Below are 15,365 nucleotides of genomic sequence, written 5' to 3' on the forward strand. Positions count from 1 at the left end.
ACAATTTTACGTGAATACTCTCTTTTTTTACAATATTATTATAATGTTATATTACAATATTATTAAATCAGCCATAATAGAAAATACGAAGGGGAAGGAAATGGTTAGAAAACACGAAAGAAATTCGCGATGCTCACGAAGTCGCACGACAATCCCGAAGCCACACGAAGTATCCGATTGAATGACAAGAAACGTTAAAATTTCAAAAGTGCAGAATTGCAGATCGAAGTTTTGCTGGGACATTGATGGTTTAATTGTCCCTGTAGTTAGAGAAATCTGCTTCACTGATAAACTTTGCACAAGAGGGAGATTTCCAGTAGAAACTGGGCATTACTCTCCATTTTGACAATAAAAAATTGCACGTCACCTACAACTTTGTCGAAAATCAACGTCCCACCCAAGAAGCAAAATGGCTGCCTTATAGAACCAAGTATTAAACAAGTCGTTTAGTGCACTTTTAAAATACTTAAAGTGAGAATTTTCTGTTCAAATTCCTATAGAAGCTTTTAATATCTTTAAGGGTGCGCCATCTTACTTATAGTAATCTCAGTGATGGAACCAAGAACGTTATAAGCAAATGAAAAGATTTTTGGTTCTATAGTGCCTTACTTAAGGAATTCTACAAGAATATATAAAGAAAAAAATGCTTCTTGGGCATTCATCCCCTTTCTGGTGTCCTGAACATCCCCGCGTGTAATTTTGGTATTTAAAACCTTTATGTAAAAAACAAGAACGTATAATCTCTGAAACTTTTATAAAAATACGTTCCCAAGATTACACTGCTACCTAATGAGGTAAAAAAGTTTTGAATTGATTATAAAATGCGTACCATAACCATAAGGTCACTTTGCAGAACTCAATTTTTTTCTGTATTTTATTAGGAATGACCGGTTAAGTTCCAGGTCGGTGAAAATTTATAAAATAAGCGGATTATATAATTCAGAGGTGTGTAAGAACCGTTTGAAAACGAAAAAACGTCAAAAGAAACTTGTACGTCAGTGATCAAAACGCTACTTGAACAAACATATTTTGACGTTTATTCGGTTTCAACGTTTCTTGCACACCTCTGATCACCCTAATTTCTATTAAAAAAAATCGTTTTTAAATTTGGTTATAAAATTTTGTGTTTTGTTAAATCAATTTTACTTTTTCCCAGACAATTTCGAATTTTTCAAATTTTAATTAAACCTACCCTACTATTGTGAATCCTACACTGATCCGAAATAAGTATTGATCCGAAATAGGTGTAAATATTATGCTTTTTAGGTGTATTATGGGTTAAAGTTACCCTCTTTCATGTTAATTTTACCCTTAAAGAGGCGTAAAATTCACATTAAAAAATGTTAATATACTTTTACATCTAAAAAGTGTTAAATTTATGAGAAAAAAGTTAATCGCACCCCCGTTTATTTCTCAGTGTAGATTAAATCAAATTTTGTAGTGTAATAAATTTGTTAAAATGAGTTGGCGGTTGCTTTTCAAATTAAAAAAAAACATCGAAAAATTACAATGTTCTTCAATTAGCATGTCGAAGGAACAGATGGCGCAGTGGTCGATATTATCGTGTTATTTTTCTTGTGGAGGTGCAAGCAACAGGTGAGTCGGTGAAGTGGGAGACACTTTTAATGAGATTTTGGAGCTAAAACTCAAGTGGAAGTCGCAAAAGACACTAGCCAGTGACTCTTGGTGCAATTGTGTGCAATAAAAGTGGTGAAAAAATGTCCCATTCGTGGGCCATTTGATGGAATTTGCCGTGTGGATTTGTTCTCTCACCTGTTTTGTGGCTACTAATTGCGCAAATGGCGACTTATTTGAATCTTTTCTACTGAAGTGCCCCAAGACCATCCGATAGCAGCTAATTTGTGGCAGATTGCGAGGTGGCGAGAAGCAAAAAAGGTAACAGTTAGAAAATGGAAATGGAATTTGTCTTTTTGAGAAACTACTTGTTGGGCATTTCCAATTCCCGTACGGGATGGTCTTTCTTTCTTCTTTGGGGACTGCCGTGAGAAATTAAATCTCAATGGTTCGGCCGTAGTCTATGAAGCTTAACCACCTGCCTGCGTCACTAATCTCACTGACTATCCCTCCCCGCGCTACTTCTGCCGTGTCACTCAAAAATGCCCCTTATCTATGCTTCTTGCCAGGTATTTTGTGGCCCAGCTCAGCACCTTCAGTGGCCCTGTCAGGGCTTCTGCAGCCATCCAGGGCTGGGCTTTTTTTCCACTCGCATTCCTCCTGCAAATACTGCATTTTTCACTGAGATTCTGTGATTTCAGTGACCTCTGCAACTCCCGGTTACTGCCATTGTTTAAAAAAAAACTCCCCTTTTTTAGATTTTTTTAATTTCAGAAATACAATTATTTTTTAAACTTTATTAGTCGAAATTGCGAAGAAGAAATTATGACTCATAGATATTTGTGATAATGATAAAATTCCAATAATCCGGTTTCCTGGTGCCTGTTTTAACGTTTCGATTTTTCCTGCGTAAACAGTAAGGGATATAAACTTGCAGTTTTTGGTAAAAATAACATTGGCCTTGTGTCACAATTATGAAATCAAACTCATTTCCTAATACCCATGTCCATCCCAAATTTTATTTTCTCGGTATTTGAGACCATGATAGGCTATCATTAAAATTTTAATAAGTCCAGATGTGCTTTAGGGCACAAATACACTAATACGGGCTTCAGACCTAAGGTTTAGCTAGTTTGCTTAAAGAGCAATTAAACATTCACACTTTTATTATTTAACTCTTTCGTCTCCTTTGGGACTCTGGTTACCCATGGAAACAACAATTTTTTTAGACTATCTAGAATCGATAAAAATCCGATTCTTCTGGATAATTACAAACAATAAGGAAGTCCAAATCTAGGATATTTTTTGCAGGATCCTAATTAATTCCTGAGCTTTATTTTTGTTCAAAAATCGTGAATTTTCGATTTTCTGCTGCCTTGCAGATATCCTAACTTTTTTTAAAATATTTTTAGACCAGAATAATAAAAAACCTCTCGGGGCCAATAAGTATGATAACTAACCGTTAAAAACCGAATAAACGTCAAAATAAGTTTGTTCTGGTAGCGTTTTGACCATTGACGTACATGTTTCATTTGAAGTTTATTCGGTTTCAACGGTTCTTGCACGCCTCTGCTGTAGAGGATCAAATAAAGGAAATTTATGCAAAGAACCGCAAATCGATGATCCAAGACTCATAGTATAAGATAGTTTGGACTGATCCTTTCCTGTCAAATTTTACGAGCTAAATACTCTTTAGGATCAGCCTATGCCCTAGACAGACTTACAGCTTAAACCGAAAGACAGCTTAGTGGGAAACTGATGGGAATGCATTCTAATCATTATTTTGATTAATTACGTTAAGTCGTCTCTTGACTTAAGCCGTAGTTCTAACCAGGGCATAAGTCTATTCTGAGTATTAGGTTGATTCTCAAGAATACTTAACCCATAAATTTTATCGGTAAAGGTATCTCATGTAAACAATATGTAATGCTTGATATTAAATTTAAGTGTATGAGAGTTTGGGTTGATTCTTTACTGCCAAACATGGGTTCAATACTCCCGCTGATCAACTCCAATCTATTAGGGTCTTTAGACCGTTTTATCAACACGTCGAAATCTCTCTCAAGATCTTATAACTCAGATAACTAGATCTCAGAACGAAAACATTTTATTAAAACTATTTAAGGTTAGTAAATTTCTGTATCGCTTTGATTTTTTTCCCAGAAAATATTGAAAATATTGATATAACCATTTAATAATTGAGACGCTCAGAGCAAAAGAGGCCTATCGTTTATGTATTTCACGGGTATTGGATAAACCGAAAGTCAAAATCCGGAACGTCAAATTCCCAAATTCTTAAAAGTGTGAAAGGAAATTTTCCGTGTTTTAAAAAATTTATTCTACACGTTACCTACCCTTCGTATAACTTTGTCCCGTTCATGATTTTGACGATTCGGGATTTTGGCGTTCAGGATTTTGAGTTTTCAGTATTTTAGCTTTTCGGGATTTCGACCCACGGGATTTTGGCCGGCCACTCAATGGGTCAAGTGGTAGAGCACTCGCTCTATGATGCAAGTGTCCCGGGTTCGAATCCCCTTTAGATCACCAGGAATTTTTTCTGGCGTTAAAGGTGTTCGGATTGTATCCAGTGAGCTTCACTGCACTTGATTCCACGAGCATGGGACTGACAATCTCATCCCTGTGTAAGAAAAAATAATAATGGATGTCCCGAACTCCCCTTGTGGGAAGGCCTAGTTCCTCTCTATGGAACTTTGTGCCACCATTATTATTATTATTATTAATATTATATGATTTTGGCCGGCAACGGTTTCTTACTATAAAATAGCTTAGTGACTCAAAGATACGATCAAAAAGAAACGGCCCTTATTTTGACTTAAAAAAAGAGCCGTCGAACTGATCCAAGATAACAGGACATTTTGAACTTCTTTAAACTGATTCATATTTTACGGAGGTCCGAAAACTTAAACGAAAATTCAATGTTATTAGGATTGTTTGTGAAATCAGCTGTTAATTGTTTCCGGACCTAAAAATATCTTAGGTTTGGACATATATTATAATTATTTATCTTTCACAACAATCGAATTTTTATCGCATATAATTTTTTGGCTACCCAGAATTCCAAAATATTCCAAAGGGCTTTTGAATATTGAACGGGACGCTACGGATCCCGGTTAAAATCCCGGACGCCAAAATCCCGAAAGCCAAAATCCCGAATTCTTAAAAGAGACAGAGGTACTCCCACGATTGTACCCGCGCTTGCTGGAGGCAAAGGGAAATCTTCGGTTTCTTAGGAAATTATTCTAAACGTTTTCCTCCATATAATTTCATCCCTTTCAGGATTTTGAAGATTCGGGATTTTGGCCTTTTCAGGATTTTGGCTTTCGGGATTTTGGCTGCCACCGAACGCTACAACCTTTCTTTGCCTTCTCCATAACTATTCCAATTGTCGTTTTTATATTATATGGACTTCATACTTAAGGTTTATCCTTATGGAAATGTTCTAATTCCTTTAGAGGCGAAATTTTTGTGAGAAATGTTAACAACATGATATATTTATTTAAGGCAATTTATCTATCGGATTTTGAAAATCTCTTCTTATTATTGTTTGAAAATTCAAGACTCTGGGGAACTGAGATAAACCTCTATCTAGTCTAAAGACCGCGTTTGTTCAACTTCATTTCAAGGATACTAAAAAATCCCACAAAAAACCAAATTTCAATTATTCGGATTTAACACTAAACCTACCGACCGTTTTTAGTGGTTTTTTGGTCAAATGACAAACCGCGGTAGGGTAGGATATTCAACATATTTATCTTGGAAAAGAGCGAAAAATTAAAATTTAACCACTGAAAAATATATTACATGCACATTTTAATAAATTCATAAAGTTTGATAGTTACATTGTACCGTTTAAATATGTGTTAATTTTACACCGGTCAATTTGACCGGATCTTGGTAGGTTTAGTGTTAAATACGTTACAAGGACATCGGATCTAGGGTTTATCCATATGGCTTAACGCTGTTAATTTCTGCAGGGTCGATTTTTTTTAAAAATCTCACAAATTGCTTATTGTTTGAAAATTTTAGACTTTCAACAACTGGGCTAAACATGTAGTCTGGAAACCGCTTAATGGTCATTAAAATCCCGGTAGTCCCTTTATTTTTTATCGAATTTTTCTTTTTTTTTTAAGAATCTTATATGTTCCATAAGAATAAAGTGTATCGGGCCTAAATTTTAAAATTGAATATCTTTTAAAAAATAAATAAGTAAAATAAACAAATTTTTAGGACAGCCTTCCTTAACACTAAATCTACCGACCGTTTTGGTCTTGAACTTGTATCCATTGTCTGAATGGTTGAAAAGCGCCTTTAAACATGTTACAGAGGAGTAAATTTTCTATAAGAAAATTTTGATAACAAATCTCTTAGGTCTACTGGGAACTCTTGAAAACAAAAATAAACGTATGGCTATACTTTGTCCCGAAATAGGGTAAGTGGGCCAAATTTCGGCCAGCTTCTAATTTCGGCCACTTTGAGTGTAATTTCGGCCATGCAAATAAATTAATTAAAATTATGTATGTAATCTTCGAATAGTCAATGAATTCATTTTGCTTTTAAATATTTGTTCATTTTAGGATGTATTAATACAAATATCGTTAAATTTTAGGTATTATTTGAATTTAAATTGTGTTGTAAAAACTCAGTGTGGAAAGAGTCTTACAAAAAATGTGACAGATCGATTGTGTCTCTAGCAGTGTTGTGATTTGTGGTGAAGTGCAGAAGGTTTTCCTTCGGTGTTTTTCATGAAAATTGATTAGTTTTCATTAAAGATTGTTTCTGTTTATGTTAATAGTGAATCAATCTTTAAATTTCGGGTAAAATTTCCCAGCTGGATCCTGTATTTCGCGTAAAAAAGTATATACTTTGTGAGCGTCTCTCCGGTGAGGTAGTGTTGCCTATTTCGGCCACATCTTTTGCTTTCCTAAATTTCTTATTCATTTTATGTTTTCTTTTTCAATTTCTGAATTCTACAATGTCCAGAGAAAAAAACCATCACTTCTATGAAAAAGATGATGTAGAAAAGGCATTGGAAAAGTTCAGGAACGGCAAATTGCTACGGGAATCTGCGCGTAAATTTGAGATGCTACTCTTCAGGTCTTCAGGACAAATTACACGGAAGATCTCAGGGCTTGTGAGTCATATAAACGTATTAAAAATAAATATTAAACTCGTTCCGTTTGACGTTTTGAAATTTTCTATCCGTTGCGTCACAAAATGTGGTCAGAAAAAAGGTGGCCGAAATTTCACACAAAGTGGCCGAAATACTACCCAAAGCAATGTCCATATTTTTATTAATTTTTCAATATTTTAGGAAGTGATTTAAAGAAAACAAAAATGATAAACTAGTTTTGAAGGTTCCACACAACCCTCCCGAAAAGGAAGTAACAAAAAATATCAATATGAATTAAAAATATTGCATTTCAAACTTAGGACTTCGGTGCTTACATGCAACTATGCCGAAATTTGGCACACTTACCCTAATATTTCGTAAATTTATTTGTAAATGTTTGTGAATTACAATTGGAGACTCATGAAATGTTCGTTTAACGTATAATCCACAAAAAGTTCCTAAAAATTTGTACTTTTTTTTAAATGTTCGTAAACACACAGAGAAATGTTCATAAACTTTTATCATTTGTTCGTAAAGTTATGTCAAATAAACAAAAATGTACGAACAAATGTTTGTAAAAGAACAAAAACTGCTCGTCAAGTGATCATGTTACGAACAATGTTTGTGAAAAAGTACGAAATTTTACGAACTTTTTTGTGAGTTATACGATTTACGACCATTTCGCAAGTCCTCAGTAGGAATTCACAAACATTTACGAACATTTTTGTAAAGTATATTTTTCTGTGTGCAGGTTCCCATAATATTAAAAATCTCATCTACAATAAGCTTATCGAGGCTTATCTCTAAAATAAAATCTTATTATGCGAGCTCCAAATCCAAAATATTTGATTAGAAAGCTTTAGCAAACATTTCACTTTTAAGAAATATTGAAAAACATTGTGTGAATGAACCAATAGATTTGTCAACTAACATTAAACTATCTTTCTATTAGTCACAGGATTAATTTAGAAAAAAAAGTGACTTTATAATTTAGCGATCTTCATCTCATAGCGATTTTCTCTGACGTTAGAGTATTTTTTAAAGTACAAAGATAATTTTAATTACGGTTTTATCATCAAATCAATTATAGTTGCATTTTTTTGCATTTTTTTGCATAAGAATATAAAAATTGTATATATTCTCCAAAATAAAGTTAAAAATAGACTTATTGAGCTGTGGTTATAACAATTAAGCAGCAGTTCAGTGGACATTTTCTTTGGTAATAAGAAATAGTAAAGTTAGTGGCCGTAAAATGATTAATTGCCGCTGAGAATTGACACAAATTCAATTGAGTTGGCATTTTGAGCAGTGTTACGATGAAAATTCAACCACGCAAATTCCAAGAGGATTCTCAATCACAAATTTTCAATGTCTTATCATCAGTCACTATCAAAAGACTAAAAAGAAAAAAAATAATCCTACCGATGGGTAAACTGTGGTGGCATTTCGATGGATATGATTCATGGGAAGAAAGTCACGATTTTCCGGAAGATGAAAATCACTGAAGCCGCAATAAATGGGTGTATTACATGATTTTCGCATCAGATTGCTCCTCATAATGCGTGGATCGAATCTCACTTTTCTATGTTTATTTACTTGGGAAATTCCTCAGAGGTGAAAAAATCAATTTTTTTTGTTGCAAGAAGAATTGGAGTTTTGGCAAGTTAAATGAAAAAGAAAAAAATTCACGCAACCAACATCCATTGGATATTTAAGACATTTTAGCACCTGATTAGATAAGAAAACTTAAGACTTGACCACGATTTGTGAGGATTACAACTCCCATGAATGCTTCGAGTTGTTGGAAAACAAGTTCAATTGTTTATCTTTGAAGGAAATCTCTGGTGAATGAGAAGAGCAAATATTTGTCTAAAATTGACGAGAAATTTTTTTTCTGCTGATTTCTCTATGGATTTTCTTGTTATTATATTGATGATCTACAAGGAGATTTTAATAACTAGCTACAAGCAGATTTTTTTTTCTGAAGCAATACTTGCGGTAAAAGAAGTTTCAAAAAATTGAGGTGTTCAAATCGTTTGAATTCCAACAAATGTGAGAGAATGTCATGTCGGAAAGTCCAATGAAAGTAGCTCTTGACACGTGATGGAGCTTTTCTGATTCTATATATACACATGGGAGAATACAGAGCGAGGGGGAAAAATATCTGGCGCCCTGGGAAAATTGGGTAGACCCTGGAGGTGGTGTTAAACGCGCGGGAAAAGCTGTTCCTACAAGACGACTGTTTACCAAGTGCTCTCTGTTCCGCAATGTGAAATACCTGAGAGTCAGAGGCGAAGGTGAGGGGAATAAACGGGCACGATATTGATAATAAATAGAAATACACATACGCAGCGTCAAAGAATTTAATTGTAAAACAGGTTTTTTAATTTACCTACACAGTTGAGCTGCGATGATGAGGTATTCCGCTGAGTGAGAGCGAGAACACCTGAGATATTTACCTGAAAAGTGAGACTGAGAAAAAATGATACGATCACCATGACTGGGTATGAGTGAGAATGAGAAAGAATGACTAGATATTAGAGGGAGATAGAGCTATTGTACAGAACATGGTGTTGTGATAAAAATAGTAACGCACACCTGTGGTTTGTTTCGAAATTTGGATTTAAAGGGCAAGTTCTCAAAAGCTTCGTCACTTAAAAGCATTTTTAATAGACTGTTGATAATTAAGGCCTTTGTATAAGTACCTAATTAATTAATTTGTTTTAAGGACATGATTAGTATTTTCATTAGTACTTAATTAGAAGGGAGTTAGGGCTATATTGAAAACAATATTTTTCGTATATAAAGGAAGCTGAGCTTTAATGTGACATAATTTATTTTACATCTACACACGGGGAGGAGCATTCAAAATTGAAACCAGCAACTGATGCAGATTTATGCGGGAAATTTTCTGCAGCACAATTTAGCTAAAAAAGGTATCATTTTCAGCATATATTTGCTGAAAACGCGACCTATTGTAGCTAACTGTGCTCGCTGGGTCCTAGTATCAGGACTCTGCATTTTGTAAAAAAGTAAATATAATATACTTCTGTCTAAATACATTTTACCACTCAGAATTGTAAGCCGAATTCAATTCAATTCAAATTTTTAAGACTGCCGACCGACTTCACAACCGGTCTCCCCAGGTAAACGGCAGAAACCCTGGATCTCTGACCGTATGAGCCATAGAGTTTTATACATTTAAGTTGGAAATCAAACTTGTAAACTGTAAATTGGAAATCAATTTACAAGTTAGCTTCAAACAGCTACATATAAAGAAGATAATTGGTCGGAGGCAGTGGCGTATCTAGACACTTATGCGGGGAGTGCGGTTGTACGCGAAGGCACCCTTACCACGATAAAAATTATTCGAGCCCGGGGGCGGGGGGGTGGAAGCGTCACCAAACATACATATTTAACCTATATTATTTGTTCCCGTCTTCAACTTTGATGTCAGGCAAGCCTTTGACAAGGTATGGCACAAAGGACTTATTTACAAAATACAGTCCACATTTCCAAAGCAAATAGCCAATCTTCTCCAATCTTATTTGTCGGAGAGATCATTCTACGTGTCGCATCGTGATGCAGTAACGGGCCTTCATCCAGTGGCTGCAGGAGTTCCTCAGGGCAGTGTGCTGGCTCCATTGCTTTTTGCCATTTATACAGCAGACATGCCGGTGACCAATGGAGTACACGTTGCCACTTACGCGGACGACACGGTTATCCTAGCCTCTGACGTCAACCCCTCAAATGCGTCGAAGAAACTTCAGAATTCGTTGTCTGCTCTGGAACACTGGTTGAAGAAGTGGAGAATCAGCGTGAACGAGACAAAATCAGTCCAGGTTACCTTCACTTTGAAACGAGATATTTGTCCTCCAGTCACAATCAACAACCAAGAGATTCCCGTGAAAGATGATGTGAAATACCTTGGGCTCCATTTGGACAAGCGCCTTACTTGGAGGAAACATTTATGGACCAAACGCTGTCAGTTAAGCTTAAAATTACGAAAAATGTATTGGTTACTAGGTCGCAAATCCATTTTATCCGTGGAAAACAAACTACTGTTATATAAGTGTATGATTAGGCCAATCTGGACTTACGGTATAGAGCTCTGGGGAACTGCGTCAATGTCGAACATAAAAATTATCTAAAGATTTGAGAACAAAGTATTAAGACAGATTATTAATGCACCATGGTACATACCAAACGATATTATCAGAAATGACTTAGGTTTTCCCACTATTAAAGACGTAATATATAATCATAGGCGGAAATATGCAGTTAGGTTAATTAACCATCCAAACAAGTTGGCTAGAGACCTTTTGAAGGGTTTCGGCTCTTCCAGACTTAAGCGCATGCGTGCGCCATTACTTTAACTTTTGTATTGTTTGTCTGTATAAGTCCTTATTTAATTAAGTTTAAATGTCGCTCTCAGACTGTGATTCCATGCCAAATAGGCGTGTTTTGGAAGAACTTGTCAGTGGACTTGATTCTTACTTTTAAAGCCAAAGCAACCAATTTTAATTAAAAACCTGTTAAAAAAATTGCTGAATGTTAATATTAAGACAGATTGCAATAAAAAAAAAAAAAAAGTCTTCAACTTAAAACCTTTACGTATTGTCTAAAGTTATTCATCTTTACATCCATTCAGTATAATTTAAAGTGCCCTCGAGTCTACGGGTTCCTCAATTCGACCGGTAGAGTTATTTATTCAATTTATTTATATTTGCACTAATATTTGGTGTATGATCTAACATTAATAGGTCAATTATTCCATAAATAAATACGAATCAGTGACAATTTATAGAAATTCACCATTAAAACATTCAAATATTGACCACTGGTCGATTCGAGGAACCGGTCTAGTCGAGGGCACTTTACCTTATACAATTTTTTTTTCCATTTTGCCAAAAGCAAATTCCTAGCCCAGATAAAGGGTATCAAAGGTAGCGTCTCGTGCTTCATTTCTCACTTGTGAGTTTAAATGAAAATTCTTAAAGTGCTCCAAGTATATAAGCTCGGGAACAGATTAAGATTTTTTTCTTGCTCTTTTTGGTTTGAAAGGTAATTTTGTTCTGTTTAAAACTATTTACTCGATTTTGGATTATATGTTCAAGTCTTTTTCGTAATCGTCTTTTAACCTTTTTTTGAAAAAAAATGTGAAAATAGTTTTTCTAAAAAAAAACCATTCTTAGAAATTTTATTTTTTTTTTTACTGTTTATCAGTATCATTGAGTACTATATTCCTTGAAAAAATTAACTTTTAATTTTGAGTTTAACAGGTTTCATTTAATTTTGAATATGCAGTGAAATTTTATTTATTTTTAATAAAAGTTAAACACAAAAGTGGAAGCTCTCCTTTTCAAGGAATGTAGTGCTCAATGTTGATCAACAGCAAAAAATCAAAATTTTGAAGAATGGTATTTTGATTAATATTGATTAATATAGATGGTGCTCGTCAAAACCGGTACAGCCGAGCACAACTCAAGAATAAAATGGTTAAAATAGAGCATAAGTTCTGCGTAGCTCAAACAAAATTGAATCTAAATTTTTAACAGATTCCTTAATCTTAATCGTTTTATGTTCAACAGCTGTGCGCGTTTTCAGCACAATATAAGCCGCTTTTTGTTTGATCTATACAGATTTTATGCACAATATCTGAGAAGTACGAGTTTTAAGCACAATCTGAACCATCTTATACTATAGAGCTGTGCGTATTTTCAGAACAATTTTAATTTAATATTTTAAAGTTTTTTTTTATTTCAACTCGAAATCTTGAAAGAATATAAGGACAAAATTCGTTTTAGGAGCAAGAGGAGCGCCAAGAAAACTGCAAGAAATTAGGCGCCCCCAAAAATCACCTGAAGGAATATAAAGTGTCCCTTTTTACTTCAACATGAACTCATGCAAAAATATAAGAGCGAAATGCATTTTGAGTGCTTTATGGGCGCCAAGAAAGCCTTTAGAACAATTCGACGCTCCAGAAAGTGAGGGAATTAAAAAAGTTTTTTCTTTATTTCAACGCGAAATTTGGATAGATAAGGACAAAATGCATTTTAAGAACTAGAGGAGCGCCCTAGAATGTTTCATGAGGAAATTAAAAGTTTTTTTTTGGTAAATTATAAGAACAAAATGCAATTTCAGAATCAGAGGGCGCCCCAGAAAATTTTTGAGAAAATTTAATTTTTTTTTTATTTCAAAGCGCAATATTGAAAAATTATAAAGACAAAACGCATTTTAAAAAATAGAAAAGCGCCTTAGAAAGTATCTGAGGAAATTAAAAGTGTTAACGCAAATTTTGGTGGATTATAAGGACAAAAGGCATTGTAAGAACTAGAGGGGCACTCCATAGAAAGACTCGAAGTCTATTTTATTAAAATCTTTTTTACTTTAACATGGCAATCATAACAATCTTGCTTTTACGGGGAGGGGTTGTTAGCTCCTCACCCAACCCTCTCTATAGAAGGACCAGATCCCTTGTTCGTTAGCCTCAGATTCGTGAGCGAGATTGCTATAGATCAAAATTTCATTTCTTCTCATTGTAATTTGAATAAAAAGTTTTGTTAAATTAACAAGAAATGTTTGTCAAAAGGATGTTTCGTATAATTCATATACAATATGGAAAAGTTTTGTTACAACGGCGACTAAGTGGATCTTTTTAGAATATCAAAAGGATCTTATTCTATATAAAATGTAAGAAAAAAATGTGAAATTGGTGAACAACATCCTCTTGATAAGATTTTAAGAATATCATTTTTCCGCCTAACAAAACTTTATATATAAAAATGGAAAATTAAATAAATTAATATGTCACTAAATCAATTCTTTTTGGTGCGTTTTGAGTAACATTACGTGACGTGTTAGAAAATGAGCTATATGTGAAATCTTCCTAAAATTCCCTGTTTCCTTGGAAAATAAGATCAAATTTACATGTATCAAAAATGTTTATAACTGCCCGAGTTTCCCTCAAACTTGTAGCTGGAATTGTGACCCTGTGATATAGAATTAGCAATAATGTTTCTGTATAAAATATTTAACTCTTCGCGGATGAGTTTATGAAGTTGAAAATTCCAATAGTATTATTAAGTAATCTATTGCTAGTAGAGGTTTTACCTGCGTTGCTAATTTAGGCACAGGTCTGCTAAAGAGTGCCCGCGAGATACGAATAGTAAAATTCTCCCATCAGAAACACGGCGGAATTCAACAAATTCAGTGTGAAAGACTGTAGTGGAGAAATATTTTTCGATTTGGATACAATTTTTCATTTTTCATTGAGTGTAGTGTTACTCTTGTTTTTCTTTTTTTTTCCTCCTTGTGGGTCTTCTTCGGGAAACAGATGAGTGTGTGCTTGTCAGGTGATAGAATGTGAAAAATATTTTTATTTCTAATTTACTGGAAAAGTCCAGAAAAAAAAATGTCACCTCTTTAATTGGGAATCAACTTAAAATTCAATTGTCGTGCTAGTGAATAATCTTTTCTATACCTCAAAATGGGGAACAATTAAAATACTTCGCCATTTGGGTACTTTTGGTCATGGACGGAAATTTCAATGTGGGGGCACTTTCAAGTGTCCTCAAATACATCCGATGGTAGAGTTATTATAAGTTTTGATGCAATGCAAACGCTGGAATTCATTGATGATTGCTGAGCGCGCCAATTTGATGGAATTCCTTGGCGCAGCATCTCACCTTCATGCTAGAGATGAAGTCTATCTTATAGTTTATTTGTCATGTGGAGGGAATTTTATAAGAAGTATGTGTGTTGGCTCAAGGTGTGGCACTCATCTTGGTTCACTCTCACTTATGTTCTTTTTCCTAGCAGTGTACAAAATTATTATTCAATCCTCCACGGACTGGAGACTCGCACAAATCATCCATCAAGGCAGCAAAAATATCGTCTCTCTTATTTTTGTCGCAATTGACTCTCTATTGCGCCAATAATAATAATTTTTCCTCGCTTCTATATACCTTTATGGAATTATGTGTGAGTGTTCTTGCAAAACAATCAACGTGTTTTTTCACGTCTTTTATTGATGCTCTTCAACAATAAATAACTCTTTTTTCAATCGATTTTTATTTTGACTTAGTGAAAGACACCCTCACATATTACCTGCCAATGTCGTGTGATTCTTTTTGTAACGTTTTTTTTTTTGGTGGACATTGGGCTCTTTCGATAAAGAGTGCTGTAAATTAGTCAGAGAAATTTGACGCCGTATTTGATACAGATTCTAAATGTTTTTGTAAAAATGTGGGTATCAAATTATTTCCTATATAAGAAAAGGGAAGGTGATTCATAGTGTATTGAGTTTTCACTTTTGTTTTATTTAAAATATGTTCGAAAAACTTGAAACAAAAATTTAAACTAATGAAAATAACTTTGAGATAGCTAAGTGTTATTATAAAAAAATATCGTTGAATTGAATTTGAAAAGATTAAATTTAGTTGAAAGAAAAAATAAAATGCAATATAATTCCAATATTTAGAAATAGTATAGGGGAAAGTGCTCATGCTTGATACGATCCAAGCTTGATAATAACTATTTTTTTCCTACGTTAATCAATAATTGTGACTCATAGCAATATATTTTAATAGCTGGTGCTAAGCCTCACATTTCCTAAAAAAAATTAGGATCCCAGCTCTTTTTTCCTAGTTTCAGGAAG

General features: G+C 34.2%; 1 protein-coding gene across 4 annotated transcripts in view; it reads left to right on the top strand.

Annotated features, from left to right (window-relative positions):
- Positions 1-1,556: 1,556 nt before the first annotated feature.
- LOC129802994 (epidermal growth factor receptor kinase substrate 8-like) overlaps positions 1,557-15,365 on the top strand; it is a 42,187-nt gene continuing 28,378 nt past the window's right edge. For 2 of the 4 annotated variants that reach the window (XM_055849274.1, XM_055849276.1), the window contains exon 1: positions 13,896-14,061. The gene's annotated coding sequence lies outside the window, so the exon portion shown is untranslated. Of the gene's footprint in view, positions 1,897-13,895; positions 14,062-15,365 lie in introns of those variants that run through there. The other 2 variants (XM_055849273.1, XM_055849275.1) reach the window with 2 other exon arrangements.

The sequence above is a fragment of the Phlebotomus papatasi genome, chromosome 2, assembly GCF_024763615.1.
Source record: "Phlebotomus papatasi isolate M1 chromosome 2, Ppap_2.1, whole genome shotgun sequence".
Taxonomy (NCBI): Eukaryota; Metazoa; Arthropoda; class Insecta; order Diptera; family Psychodidae; genus Phlebotomus; species Phlebotomus papatasi.